This window comes from Triticum dicoccoides, chromosome 5B (assembly GCF_002162155.2).
Source record: "Triticum dicoccoides isolate Atlit2015 ecotype Zavitan chromosome 5B, WEW_v2.0, whole genome shotgun sequence".
Classification (NCBI taxonomy): domain Eukaryota; kingdom Viridiplantae; phylum Streptophyta; class Magnoliopsida; order Poales; family Poaceae; genus Triticum; species Triticum dicoccoides.
This window is the reverse complement of record NC_041389.1, coordinates 220,034,702-220,050,960: the sequence shown is the minus strand read 5'-3', so window position 1 is coordinate 220,050,960 and position 16,259 is coordinate 220,034,702.

The window sequence follows — 16,259 nt, the reverse complement described above, 5'->3', positions numbered from 1 at the left end:
TAGCCCTCTTCTATGTCTATATAAACCGGAGGGTTTTAGTCCGTAGGACGAACGACCATTACAACAATCATACCATAGGCTAGCTTTTAGGGTTTAGTCTCCTTGATCTCGTGGTAGATCCACTCTTGTACTACCCATATCATCAATATCAATCAAGCAGGAGTAGGGTTTTACCTCCATCGAGAGGGCCCGAACCTAGGTAAAAACATCGTGTCCCTTGTCTCCTGTTACCATCCGCCTAGACGCACAGTTCGGGACCCCCTACCCGAGATCCGCCGGTTTTGACACCGACAGTCGGGTTTAAGCCCGATCTGGTCGTAGTCTGTAGCGACTCCCAGAACGGCGATGCGATCCAAGAGCTCATTGAGGGAGGAGAGCTCCATTGGATCTATCTGTTCGGCGAGTTCCGAATGAACGCTAAGGTTATGATTGATGACTCGAGAGGCCATCGTCGGCGCTACCGCCGATGGGGCGGCCATGATAAAGCCGCCGAGTCGGAGAGTTTGGCCTACAACTAGAGCTCCTTCCGAGGTGATGTCGTCCTTGATGACGAGACGAGCCATCGAGCCTTGCAGCGACGACACAGAGGAACACTCAATGAAAGCACCAATGTAGGTGTCAAAACCGGCGGATCTTAGGTAGGGGGTCCCGATCTGTGCGTCAAGGCTGATGGTAACAGGAAGCAAGGGACACAGATGTTTACCCAGGTTCGGGCCCTCTCGATGGAGGTAAAACCCTACTTCCTGCTTGATTAATATTGATGATATGGGTAGTACAAGAGTAGATCTACCACGAGATCGTAGAGGCTAAACCCTAAGAGCTAGCCTATAATGGTATGATTGTAATTGTGATCGGCCTTCTAAGGACCAACCTCTCCGGTTTATATAGACACCGGGGAGGGCTAGGGTTTACATGGAGTCGGTTACAAGGAAGGAAACACAATATCCGGATCGCCAAGCTTGCCTTCCACGCAAAGGAGAGTCCCATCTGGACACGGGTCGAAGTCTTGAGTCTTGTATCTTCACGCTTCAATAGTCCGGACGTTGTACACAGTTCGGCAGTCCGGATACCCCCTAATCCGGGACTCCCTCACCAGCTGTCCCAAAATATCTACCCAACTAACGGTCATATCATTGAAGGGCATTTATGTCTTAATCATGTTGAGCTGCTCCCTAGGCTATAAATAGCCACCCCCATACAACCACTAGCTGGTTGGCTGCTCGGTGAGAAACTGACACTTGTCATTGAGAGCATCCCATCCTCCGAGGACTTTGAGCGAAAATCATCAAGTGAGGAAAATCCAAAACCCAATCCCAAACACCTACAAACCCAAAGTGATTGAGCATCACTGAAGAGATTGTTCCTATGTGGAACCGACGCTTGTTACCTTTGAGGACTGCGTATCCTCCAGAAGGTTAGGCGTCATGGTCTGAGCATCCAAGAGGAATTGTGGATCGCCGAGTGACCAAGTATGTGAAGGTTTGGAAGTCACCTATTAAGACTTACCACGAGTGTTGGGCGAGGTCTGTGTGACTTTAGATCAAGGAGAATACGGTCAGGACTGTGTGTCCGGGACTATGTGTCCTCAAGTTTAAATACTCAGCCGCTCCAACCAGACATACAACTGTCACAGCAGTTGGAACTGGTCTACCAAATCATTATCTTCACTAAGACAACTGGTTCTATTTCTTCAACCCTTTCATTTCCTCATTCATGTGTTGATGAACCTGATTATTACTATTTGAAGACTTTGACTGAAGACTTTCTCTATTTCCTCAATCCAATTTCTGCAGTCACATAGTCTTCAGCCTGCTTATCCTGTTTTCACGTTATATGTACTCTGTGCTTGTTTTCCGTTCATCATGATGACTATGCTGTTGCTCTGTTATGCTTATACCTGAGTACTTATTCAGCTGCTAGTGTGTCATTGCTTAGGAATTTCTTCACCTAGAAATTCCTCAATTGACGAATTTGTAAGAATCGCCTATTCACCCCCTCTAGCCGGTATAACGCACTTTCAATTGGTATCAGAGCAAGATACTCCCTTGTTCTGTGTGATTTTGGTTTAACCACCTAGAGTTCTAGTTATGTCGACTGCAGGAATGATCAAGGTCTTAGCTGGGTGTCCTACCTTCGATGGGATGAACTACCCCTACTGGAAGAACAAGATGCGCATGCATCTTGAGGCAATTGATAATGATCTCTGGCATGTTGTGGAAAATGGTGTTCCCACTCCGTTTGTGAATGCTGCTGATGTGAAGAGATTCAAGCAACTCGATTCTTAGGCGAAGAATATCATATGTGGCCATCTGAGCAAAGGACAATACGACAGAGTGAGTGCTTTGGAAACTGCTAAGCTAATTTGGGACAGGCTGTCCAAGGTCAACGAAGGAGTCTCCACTCAACGTGACTCCCGAGTTGATGTTCTTCGCAATCTCTTCAACCGCTTCAAAAGACTCGACAACGAAAATGTTCAGGAAACCTTCGATCGCCTGACTAATATCTCAAATGAGCTTCAAGCACTTGGTGCCACTGACATCACCGACCATGAGGTGGTGAAGAAATTGCTGAGATCACTTGATTCCTCATTCGATACTCTTGCACTGATGATTCAAGCAAGCTGATTACAAATCTCTAAATCCCGCGGATATCCCTGAGAGGCTAAATACTCATGAGTTCCAGCTTGCTGAGAAGAGAGATCTCTATGGACCAAGCTTTGGAAGATCACGTGTGCTGAAGGCCAAGGCAGTCTCTGAATCTAAAGGTGAAGATTCTGGTAGCAGCCTTGGTGACCCTAAAGAACTGAGCTAGGATATAGCAATGCTCGTGAAGAAATTCCAGAAGTTCTCTCGCCGTGGTCGCTTTGGAAAGTCTTAAAAAAGTGACGCTTCCTCATCTCATGACTACAAAAAGAGGACTTGCCACAAATGCAAGAAACCTGATCACTACATGTCTGATTGTCCTTTGTGGGAAAAGGAATCAAAGAAGAAGAAGTACAAAGATGACGATTTTGATGACTCAAAGAAGAAGAAGAAGTCTTCAAAGTCCTCATCATCAAAATCTTCAAAGTCTTCATCTCACAAGAAGAGCAGTTCCAAGAAGGCTCGGGCATTTATTGGCAAGGAAATGGACTCTGAAGCTGAATCTGAGGAAAATGTGGAAGAGGAGGAATCTGAGGAGTCAGACTCTAGTGTGGCGAGCCTAGCCCTTGCTACTGCTTACGTCAGCAAGTCCATCTTCAACACTGAAGAAAATGACCTCCCCAACTTTGTTGACAAGAGCGTCGATGACTATGCTCCCACCTATTGCTTCATGGCAAACGGTGCCAAGGTACTCAAACATTTCCCCTCTGAATCTAGTGAGGATGAATCTGATGACAATCTCAAACCTAGCTATTCCAAACTGGCTAAAATTGCTGTTAAAGAACAAAAGGCTTTGGAAAATATTAAAAATCTGCTAGACAAAAGTGATGACCTGTTGGGTGAGGAATTGAATCGAACTAAGACTTTGACTGATAATCTTCAAAGACTTCAGTCTAAGTTTGACAACCTTCAAAATCATCATAACAGTCTCTTATCTGATCATGAGAAGCTTTCTTATGAATTTATGCAGAGAAAGCAAGATCTTGAGAAGTTAAAAGTGAGTTATGAAGATCCTTAGAAGGAAAATGATTCATTGCTTGCTCAACAGATCAGTTCTGCTCAAGAAAATTTATTCCACCATGTGTGAAATGCATTGAGCGTGAATCTGCTAATTCTTCACCTGAATGTTCAAATGCTTCTATTGCTGCAAATTCTTCAACTGTCTCTGTGGTCATAAATTCCTCATCTGAGGATACCACAAGTATCACTAACGATAATGCAGGGTTGAAGGAATTGTATGTCACATGCATATACAAAAGCCTCAAAGGGCATCAGACTCTTTGTGATGTGCCCAAAAAGCAGATCTTGAACAGGAACCCTAGGAAAGACGGTATTGCCTTTAAGAGGAAACTCAATGCTGATGGGACCTACTGGAAACCTGAGTAGTACCCCAAAACCTCATGGGTTGTTGCGAAAGGACCTCCTGTAGATCCATGCACCTTATCTGGCTTTACTTGTGAATCTTCATATTCCTCTGATGAGTCATTTGACTCCAACTATAAACTATTCAAGAATCAGAATGGTGAAGTATTTGCTCGATATGTTGGAACTAACTGCAGGAACAGTCCCCCTATGAAGAAAATCTGGGTTCCCAAAAGGTGCCTTGAAAATCTTCAGGTGAATGTCATGATGACACCACCTATGAAGAATAGGAACCCCAGATCGAATTCTTCATATGGATCAAAATCTTCATATGGATCCAGGTCCTCACATGGACCTAATTCTTCATCTGGATCAAATTCCTCACGTGGATCCAAATCCTCATATGAACATCATCGTGCTAACACTTATGTTTCGTAGGGAAAGTCTAAAGGCTATGAATATGTGCATTATTCTTCAAACCATTATGTTCATAAGTCCTCGAAGAATTTCTCTGCTTATTCATATGCTTATCCTAACCCCTCTTCTGTGAAACAAAGTGCATTGGCTTCAATGCCATCTTTTTCTTATGGAGCTCGCAGAATGACGAACTCTTTGCCACTCCTTCTAATGTGGGTGGTGAAGAAAAAAAACTAATCTCTTATGCAGGGTCAGGTACCTAATCGTCTGAAGAATTTGCTGGAGACCTGAATGTGCTTGAATGGATGCGAGCTAATCATGAAGAAATGAATTACTCATTTCTCATGTCCTCATTATTGCCATATCTGTTACTGTTGATGAAATTGATATCATATTTTTCACTAATGAAGTATATGAGTTCGTAAGTTGTTCATCTGCAGGACGAACAACCCAAAGCTACTGAGTGGGTCCTCGACAGTGGATGTACAAATCACATGACCAGTGACAGGAACTTATTGATGGACACTGCTTTATCTCCATCTCATTTGAAGCATATCACCTACGCTGACAAAGGCAAGAGCAAGGTATTGGGTCTAGGTAGGGTTGTGATCTCAAAGGATAGACACACGGACAAAGTCATGCTTGTCGAGTCCTTAGGATTCAACCTCATGTCTGTCTCAATGCTTTGTGATCTTGATATGGTTGTCGTCTTTGGAAAATATCGTTGCATTGTGCTAATGGAATCTGACAATTCCAAAGTCTTCGAAGGCTTTAAGAGAGGAGACTTGTACATTGTTGATTTCTCTGCAGGACTACAGCCCACCACATGTCTACTTGCAAAAGCTTCAGAAGGCTTGTTATGGCATCGACGACTTGGTCATGCTGGGATGAGGAACTTGCATACACTCACGAAGAAGAAGCATGTCATTGGTATCGAGGGTGTCAAATTCCTCAAAGATCATCTTTGTGGGGCTTGTGAGGTTGGAAAGATCACCAGTGCCAAGCATCCCTCAAAGACTATCATGACCACTTCTCGTCCCTTTGAATTACTTCACATGGATCTCTTTGGCCCTACTCATTATGCCACATTCACTAATTCTGCATCATTATATGGCTTTGTCATTGTTGATGATTATTCTCGTTACACTTGGATGCATATCATCACTTACAAAAATGAAGTGCAGGAAGTCTTCAAACGATTTTCCTCAAGAGCATCTATGAACTTCGGTGTGAAGATCAAGCATATCAGGAGTGATAATGGAACTGAGTTCAAAAATACTAGTCTCGATGAATATCTTGATATACTTGGTATTACTCACGAGTTATCTGCTCCCTATGCTCCTCAGCAAAATGGCGTCGTGGAGTGCAAGAACAGAAATATTGTTGAGATGGCTCACACTATGCTTGATGAATACAAGACTCCACGGCGTTTTTGGCCAGATGCTATTGATACTGCATGCCACATCATCAATAGGGTATATCTTCACAAATTCTTCAAAAAGACCGCATATGAACTCCTCACTGACAAGAAACCCAATGTAAGTTATTTCAAAGTCTTCGTTGCTAAATGCTGGATTAGAGATCCTCACCACCACTCTAAAATTTGCACCGAAAGCACATGAGGGTTTTATGCTTGGTTACGGAAAGGACTCGCACACTTACAGAGTCTTCAATACCTATCATCACAAGGTTGTTGAAACTGTAGATGTGCGGTTCGATGAAACTAATGGCTCGCAAGAGAGCACCTACCTCCTGTGCTAGATGAAATGTCAGGAATCCATCAAGCTCAAGGCTACCGAGGATGTCATCCCTACCAAAGAATCTGCTAAAGAAGTCATTCTGGATCGTGAAGAAAATCACGCTGGTGCTACTGAAGAAAATGGCCCTGAAGAAATTGCTGGGCCAAATCAAAGTCGTCAACCCACTCATCCTCGCGTTGCAAATGAAGTGCAGATTGAGAGAATCATCAACGACATCAACGCACCAGGTCCTCTCACGCGCTCAAAAGCTTCACATTTGTCTAACTTTTGTGGGCATTTTGCGTTTATCTCTATCACAGAGCCCACCAAAGTTGATGAAGCATTCATGGAACCTGAGTGGATTCAAGCTATGCAAGATGAATTGCACCGATTCGAGCTCAACAATGTGTGGGAGCTTGTCAAGCGACCAGACCCGCGCAAGCACAACATCATCGGCACCAAATGGATCTGCCGCAACAAACAAGATGAAAATGGTCTTGTTGTGAGGAATAAGGCTCGTCTTGTAGCTCAAGGCGACACACATGTTTTGAGGATCCAAAATTTCCAGATCACGTCTACAGACTCAACAAGGCCCTCTATGGCCTCAAGCAAGCACCTCGGGCATGGTATGATACATTGAAGGAATTCCTCATGAAGAAAGGCTTCAAACCCAGTTCACTTGACCCAACTCTTTTCACCAAAGCATATGATGATGAATTATTCGTGTGCCAAATATACGTTGATGATATTATCTTTGGCTGTACTAACCAACGTTACAATGACAAATTTGCCTATATGATGAGTGAGGAATATCAAATGTCCATGATGGGAGAGTTGAAATTCTTCTTAGGTCTTAAAATTCGTCTACAACATAATGGCATTTTCATATCTCAGGAGAAATACCTCAAGGATGTGTTGAGGAAATTCGCATGCAAGATTGCAAAGGCGTCAAAATGTCTATGCCCACAAATGGCCATCTATGCGCCAATGAAAATGGTAAAGACTTCGATCAAAAGGTATACCGCTCCATGATTAGCTCTTTATTGTATATATGTGCATCTAGGCCGGATATTGTGCTTAGTGTTTGCATGTGTGCCCGATTTCAAGCTACACCGAAGGAATCACACCATAAGGCTGTGAAGCATATTCTTCGATATCTAGCCCACACACCAACACTTGGATTATGGTATCCCAGGGGCTCTTCTTTTGATCTCATTGGATATTATGACTCTGACTATGCTGGTGATCGGGTGGATCGCAAGTCAACATTAGGCACATGTCATTTCCTCGGACGATCCTTGGTATGTTGGTCCTCGAAGAAGCAGAACTGTGTATCACTCTCTACTGTTGGAGCTGAGTACATTGCTGCTGGATCTTGCTATGCTCAATTGCTATGGATGAAGCAAACCCTCAAGGACTATGGCATCAATGTGAAGAATGTTCCACTCTACTGCGACAATGAGAGTGCTATCAAGATTACTCACAACCCAGTTCAGCACTCGAAGACAAAGCACATCCAGATTCGTCATCATTTTCGTTGTGACCATGTGTTGAAGGCAACATCTCCATCGACATGCAAATACTGAAGATCAGCTGGCCGATATCTTCACTAAGCCCTTGGATGAGAAGAGATTTAGCAAGTTGCGGTGTGAGCTAAATATCTTAGAATCTTCGAATGTTCTTTGAAAAGGACACACATCCTAACACTTATGCAAATTTGATGACTTAGATGTGCAACACACGAAGTAATGTTTTTCTTCAATCAATGAAGACTAACCTCTAAGTGTGAAGAAATGAATGAAGAATTTGATTCTCAGAACCCTACGACAATTGTACACAGTGTCTGAAATCATCATTGTTATACGGTGGGTTACGCCACCAACCAAAGTTGAAAATCTTCAATTTGAGTTTTTGCGATTTCTTCAGATTTTCAATTTCCTCAGTCTTTCTGTCGTTTTTCTTCATTTCTATATTATATATATATATATATATATATATATATATATATATATATATATATATACATATATATGAGTTTTCATGTCCTCTACAATTCACTTATAGCTAATTCTTCAAGTTGCTTTTTTCATCTAAGTGAATGTGATCGGACCCGTTCCCCCTCTATGCTAAACTCAACCCAGTTTGTTCACAAATTCTTCATGTGTGTTCTATTTGAAACCCATTCAAAATCTTCACTGTGTCCTTGACAGCTGAAGAATTTGCAAACGAAACGTTAAAATTTTCATATCTATTTTTTTTGGCTTTTGCCGCTCAAATCCTTCCGCGTCCCACGACTAGATTAAACAACTCACCCACGACCTCACACGATCTCCACCTCTCTGTACATGGGTGACACATGTCGTTAGGATAGCAAGGGTCAGGGGCACATTCGTCCAAATTCTTCGGACGAACAGTTTTTCACTTCCTTATAAATACCCCTCCCCTTGCACCTCAGTTCATTTACTCCGCTCGACGTCTCTCTCTCCCGCTCGAGCTCTCTAACCTAGTGCCGCCGCTAATCTCCATCGTCGCCGGTGAGGAAGAGCTTAGCTGCCTCGACCTCGTCGCTGTCATACTCGTGCCGGCGCGGAAATCTTCACCTCCGCCACCGTCATAGCTGTCTTCCTCCGCCAATTTAGGGCGTGGAAGATCTGAACGGACGAGCTTCCACGGTTCATCTCTCTGTTCGTCACGTTCTTCGTCAAGGGTAAATAAAACTCGCTTTTACTGCCCTCGTTGATTCTAATGATTTACACAAAATCTATAAAAGGTGTTTATTCTTCAATCTTCACATTCTTAAACACCATAGTTTCATCTGTTCTTGATCTTTCTCTCTAAGATGTACTTTTCTTCAAGATACCTCAATTGTGTGGATTTCCAATCTATACAACTCTGTAACCTAAGACAAGAACTCCTAGTGAAATTCTTCAAGACTCCACTGGTCAAATTCCTCAAATTTGATTCCTTTTAAAAAACCAATTCTGAGAACGCATATGACCTCTTCAAATTCTTCGCACCTATACTCTGTTCACAGGGACACATGTCTGCTGCTGAATCACTAGGTTCTCATCAACTTAACTCATTTGCAGTGTTCCTCGAAGAAAAGCTGCATACTTCCTCAAAGACATCTATTGTTCAGAATCCCCGGTTGAAGAAAAGTGTCCTCAAAAGGGAGGTAAGAGGCCTGAGACAAACACAGCGTTTGAAATCCCTGAAGATATCTATGCAGATTACTGCACTCCTGATGAGGCCACTCATGGCAAGGAGAATAAAAATCAGCGCAAAGTGCGCATTCAGCGGATTGAACGAAGATGGGCATGGGAATGAAGGGAGTACCGCTATGTCACTCCTAAGTACATGAAGAAATTCGATATAAATCCTCCATGCCCAAGACCTCCACTGGCACCAGGCCAAGAAGCCAATCCCTCTAGCATCAGAAGAGGTGAGGAATTTCCAAAAGAATGGGCCAAGCGCCAAAGGAAATTGGCTAAAGTAGCAAAGGAGGCAGTGAAGAAATTCAACAAAGATGCTGCTGCTGCTGCTGAAGCATCTGCTAGTCAGCCTAAGAAGGCTATGAAGAAGAAATCTGCTGTAAAGCCATCTTCCTCTGTAGTGCCCTCACGGCCCAGCTCCTCAATGCCCTCACGACCCAGCTCCTCAAAACCCTTAGGGTCTTCTACTCAAGCAAAGCCCTCAGCCGCCCCAACAAAGTCCTCAGCACCAGTGCATCTTGCCACGTGCCAAAGGAATACAGGCTTTTCAATTGCTTCAGGAGCTTCAGCAAGTTCCTCAGCACAGCCGCAGCTGCGAACAAAAAGGTCACTGCTGGACGCGGCACAAGGCCAAGTCCTCACAAGAAGCAGGTCGCCTTTGAAGTTTCGTCATCTGAAGACGAAGCTGATGATGAAGAATTGGCTCAAATCATCAAAGACTGACAAAACCGGGCCGCTAGTGCCAAAGCAGTGCTGTGTCACTCTTGTTGGATCCGAAGAAGATCTTTAACTACATCGATCTTTGGCATAAAGATCCCAACACACCCCTTCCTGATTTGAACCTCACACCAGGCCAAAGTCATGTATTGAATGCTTTCATTGCCGAAGAATAATGGAAGTTTGAGAAGGCCAGATTAGTGAAGAAAGCTTAGTACAAGAAGGAGCATTATCTAAAGAAGAATGTTCTAAAAATGACGACTAAAGAACTTGTAAATATCTAAAGAAGAAAGCTCAGTACAAGAAAGGCCTGAAGCCAAATGTTACTGATGAAATGCAACAAGAAGTTCCTCGGGGTGAAGCATCTGCTCAGCCCAGTGAAGAACATGCCAGCATCGCTGATGAAACTCAGGCTGCTGAAGAAACTGAGAGTGCCAGGGCTGATGATGATATTCCAGCTCCTGATGAAACTACCAGGGCAACCACCAATGTTGCGCCTGAAGATCAAGCCAGGCCAGCTGAAGAATCTGTCGCTGTGCCTCAAGAATCTAAACCTGCCAGGGAAACTGACACAATTGTGCCTGAAGAAACTATGCCACTTTCATCTACTCCTCTTGCAAAATCTTCACAAATGAAAAGCACTCTCCTTCCTTCTGCATCAGAAGCAAAGAAAACCAAGGCTGCCGAAAGGGCAGCAACTAAGAAGAGGAAAGCATCAGATGCCTCAGAGTCTTCAGCTCCAAAGAAAGTGAAGACTTTGACAAGCTCTTTTGAGAATACCATTGATGTTGTTCCACTGAATGTCATGCCATCAAAGGAAATTGTTCCTTTTGGTGAAGAATATGTCATCAATGATGACATTGATGAAGAAGATCCATCTGCTGCCACGTCAGAGCAGTTGGATGAAGAAATTGAAGTGGATAATATCCCTTCACCGCTACAAGTATCATCGCCGCTGCCTCAGTTCACTGCTGAAGAGGCCGATGTTGAAGAAGTTTAAGCTCATGAAGAGGATGTGGACATCGGGTCTACGACTCCAGTGATGAATGACAATTTTTGGGAAAGTCATCATCCCAATTCTCCTCTGTTCACCCCTCTGCAGCAAATTCCTCAGTCCCCCGTGCACACAGAAGTCATTCACTTGGGTTATGATCAAGGTTAAGCTTCTCTTCACTCCATCCCTGAAGAAATTCCAGCCACTAGTGCTGATGAAATTGAGAAGAAGACAACTGAAGAAACTGCTCCAGAAATTTCTCAGCCTGAGGCTCCAGAGGTTGCGCTTGAAACGGCTGTGAAGACTTCAACTATAAATCTTCAGCCCAAGCCACAGAATCCTCACTCCAAGAAGCATAAGTTCAAGGATGATGACTTCTTTGCTAAGCATCATTTCTTCTCAGATTTCAATCCATATGACGTTGCTCGCTTTTGCGCAAGGGCTTCTGGACTGCTTCCCAGATGAACTTTTATTCCTCGCAGCTATTTGACAAGGACAAAGTGTTTGACCATGAGCATCTTCCTCATGTGGATATGGAATCACTTCCATGATTTACTCCAATTCTAAATGTTCTTCATGATGCAGGGCTGCTCAACTTTTGTGTCGACATCTCTAATTGGAATGAAGAGCTAATTCTTCAGTTCTATGCCACTCTGCATTTGACGGGCAATGGTGATGATGTGAATTCATGGGTTTTGGACTGGATGACTGATAATACTCATCACAAAGCTCCGGCCTCTGAATTGCTTCATGCCGTCCCAGTCAATCCGCCCACTGAAGTTATATGAGGAACCTGAACTGTCAAATCATCTGATGCAAGTGCTGATGAAGCCTTTGAAGGCTGGCCAAGCGCCAAGGAAAAATTTCCTCGTTAAGGATCTGTTGTATGGGCCAAGGACTATCTATCGCATTATAGCAAAAACCCTCAGTCCCATTAAGGGCCACAACTCTGAAGAATAAGAAGCAACTGTTGGCATCATGAAGAACTTTCTTTTCAACATCATGCATGGTATCCCATTCAACTATCATGATTTCTTTATGAGGACTTTGGCCAATGCTACTTTGTCACCTTTTGAGTTGAAGCCTTACGCTCCCTGGATCATGAAATTCATCAGATCAAGGACTTCAATTCACTACAAGGCTGATTTTCAAAATCATCTCAGCTATTTGCCCCCGATTGAAGTCCTCAAACAGACTATTTCCTCAGTTGATGAGAAGGGCAAGGCTGCAGTTATTGATGAAGGCACTCATCCTTTGGATGGACAGTTTCGAAAGGCAGCATCTTACTCCACTAATGATGACTGTGCCACACATGACTCTGCTGTAAATGCTTTAAAGCAAAACCCTCAGGCAACAGCTCCGCGTGTGATGACTAATCATGAGCTGCTTCTAAGTCTTCATCAGAAGGTGGACAAAAATCACAAGCGGGTCAAGCGTCAGTTTGGTGCTATTCTTCACAACATGACAGTCACTCAAAATACTGTGAAGAAGAATCACTATTATCTGCATCAAGTCTTTGACTGCACCTGGGCTATTCTTTCACATGTCTACACCGATGATGAACTCAAGAAGATGGACTTCCAACAGGACTTTGACTAGTCTCAGCCACCTTCGAAGAAATTCAAGATGGTCAAAGTTCCTCCGCTGGTCGTCAGCTCATATTCTTCATCGCGCGAGATAGACAAAGCTGAAGATTTGGACGACACTGTAGCAGGCCCTACTACAATGGACGACCCCAACGACGTTGGCGCTCCTCCATCGACATCATGATGACATTCTTTAGGGGCGTTAGTCCTCACTTTTCGTCCCTTTTGGTCATTTGATGACAAAGGGGGAGAAATTTGAGTTAGTCTTCAAGCGGGTCTATATATGGGTGTTTTTTTGCTAAGTTACAACTCTCGTTCTTCTGAAGTATTTGTTGGATCGAGTTGTAAATTTAAGTCTGATGGTGGCCTGATACTTTTGCTCTGTTTTTCTGCACGCTATTTCCTCATATATGTTAATGCACGCATGCTGAATTACATCAGTCACCATATTTCATCATGCATTTCAAATTCTTCATTAGATATGTTAAATGCGTGTATGAATTACAAGATATAGGGGGAGATCTCCATGATATTACTCTACAATGTGCATTGCTATTTGAAAGCAAATTCCTCACATATGCACATCTTCTGGGGGAGTTCTTCTATATCTTGCAATCAAATTCCTCAATATTGAGCACTTTCAATTTGATATGTTTATCCCCGTTGAAAACTTAACCTATTTGTCATCAATCACCAAAAAGGGGGAGATTGTAAATGCATCTAGTGCCCCTTAGTGATTTTGGTGTATTGAAGACTTATAGGCTAAGGGACTAATATGTTTGTGAGTGTACACAGGCTCTATAAGTCGATGAGGAGTTTGATATTAGTGATGAAAGTCGACCCCTAAAAATGTATGTCTTCAGCTGAAGACTTTGGTTCTCCTGTAGATTTTGAAAGTGAAGAAGTTGGTGTGACCTTGAAAACTTGGATATTCATGCTAGGATTATGAAGCGTGAAGACTTTTGTTTTCATAGTTTCATTTTCTCTTTCTTGAGTCATAGGAAACACCGTACTGTTAAAGGGGGTCAAGGTAATACTAATGAAACTGATTTCCAAGTGATGCTCATCTCAAAATCCTACACCTACCCAATCCTTTCGAGTGAAGCCATTGGAATATCATATCAGTTCAGTCAATTTCTTCAGTGACAGAGACGAAAATCTTCTGGTCTTTGAGGAATTTGTTCTGACTGAGGAGTTAGGAATTCGCCAATGCGGATTGCCTACACAGTGAGGAACATGATAGCCCTGAGGAATTCGAACCTCAAATATCCGACGGTTGCAGTGCTACGCACCAGCGGTCCGAAAATATCTACCCACCTAACAGTCATATCATTGAAGGGCATTTATGTCTTATCATGTCGGGCTGCTCCCTAGGCTATAAATAGCCGCCCCCTACAACCACTGCCCGGTTGGCTGCTTCGCGAGAAACTAACACTTGTCATTGAGAGCATCCCATCCTCCGAGGACTTTGAGCGAAAATCATCAAGTGAGGAAATCCCAAAACCCAATCCCAATACCTACAAACCCAAAGTGATTGAGCATCACTGAAGAGATTGTTCTTGTGTGGAACAGATGCTTGTTACCTTTGAGGACTATGTATCCTCCAAATGGTTAGGCGTCATGGTATGAGCATCCAAGAGGAATTGTGGATTACCGAGTGACCAAGTCTATGAAGGTTTGGAAGTCACCTTTGAAGACTTACCACGAGTGTTGGGCGAGGTCTGTGTGACTTTAGCTCAAGGAGAATACGGTGAGGACTGTGTGTCCGGGACTGTGCGTCCTCGAGTTTAAATACTCAGCCGTTCCAACCAGACGTACAACTGTCACAACAGTTGGAACTGGTCTACCAAATCATTGTCTTCACCAAGCCATCTGGTTCTATTTCTTCAACCCTTTCATTTCCTCATTCATGTGTTGATGAACCTGATCATTACTGTTTGAAGACTTTGACTGAAGACTTTCTCTATTTCCTCAATCTAATTTCTTCAGTCACATAGTCTTCAGCCTGCTTATCCTGTTTTCACGCTATCTGTACTCTGTGCTTGTTTTCATTTCATCATGATGACTATGCTGTTGCTCTGTTATGCTTATATTTGAGTACTTATTCCGCTGCTAGTGTGTCGTTGCTTAGGAATTTCTTCACCTAGAAATTCCTCAATTGTCGAATTGGTAAAAATCGCCTATTTACCCCCCTCTAATTGATATAACGCACTTTCACCTTAACCGTCTTTGATCAACGAGTGTAACATCCCAAAATTCTAAATTTTGGAATGTTATAATAAATAGATAGATTTGATTGATTGTTTGATTGTTGTGAGATTGATTGAGTGAAATTTGAAACTTTTTGAAAGTTAAATGAGAGGGAATAAAAGGACTTTCCCAAACTTTCATTTTTCATTCGTGGTCTTCGTGAATTCAAATCCTTTTCACCACAAAACCCTGGAGAGAAGATGACATGACTTCTTCCATTTATTTAAATGACAAGGGGTGTTGAAAATATTTGAATTTCATTTGGAAAATATTTCCAATTCTGGAACTTTATGCAACTCAATGATTTTCACGAGCGAAGATAAAATGACTTCTTCAAAACATATGAAATATGAGTTGGGAGTTTCAAAGAATTAAATTCAAAGTTCTTTTGAATTTATTTTCAATTTGGAGTTATTGAGTTTTATTCAAATTATTTTTCTCCAAAAATAAAATATATGGAAAATAGGGTACCATGATTCCCTACATCAGAAAATTGGAGAGAAATAAATTTGAATTAATTTTGGTATTTTTAAAATGATTTTTATTGGATTTTATTAGAGCAGTAGCACTGTTTGAATTATTTAAATTAGTGTGAATTTTATTTAATGCTATAAAAATGTCCATGCTGTAGAAAATCGTTTTCTGAAAATTTTGATATATTATATGCCTATAGTATTTATTTATTTATTTTGGTTTTATTTTATTTTCTGAAATTTTGTTTAAAAAAAAACTTTCTTCTCCCCGAACTGGGCTGGCCCAGCCCGACGCCCGCGCGCCCCGTCCTCCCTGGCGGGACTCCACCCGCCGCACGCTGCCGCACCGAAATGGCCGCCGTCCCCGCCTTGGACTCCTCGCGCCGCCTCGCCTTGCCCCCTCCTCCACGCATCCGAGGCCACGCCTCCTATAAATGCGCCGGCCCCGCCGCCCTCTCTCTCTGCTGCGCCGCGCCGCCCCCTCCCGCATCTCACCGCCGCCGCCACCGCCATCGGAGGCCGCAACCATCGCCCTCGTCGCTGTCGACCGCCGCCGACGCCACCACCGCAACCGCCGCTCCACGCCGCCCCTCCCCGTGCTCTTTGCCGCCTTCCCCGACGCCCGGAACCACTGCCCCGACCGGAGCCGAGCCGCCGCCGCCGTCCCGCGTCGTTGACTTGGCCGCCGCCGCGGCGGTAATCGCTGCCCGCCTCGCCATTGACCGCCGCTGGCCAACCCTGTTTAGCCGGTAAAAACCGCCCCGGTCCGGTCTAATCTTTTGGTTTTCCTCGGTTTTATCTTAAAACCGTTTTTTTCCTTTTAGTTAGATCTATTTAGTGGTCGTTCGTTAGTTAGGGTCCGGTAGC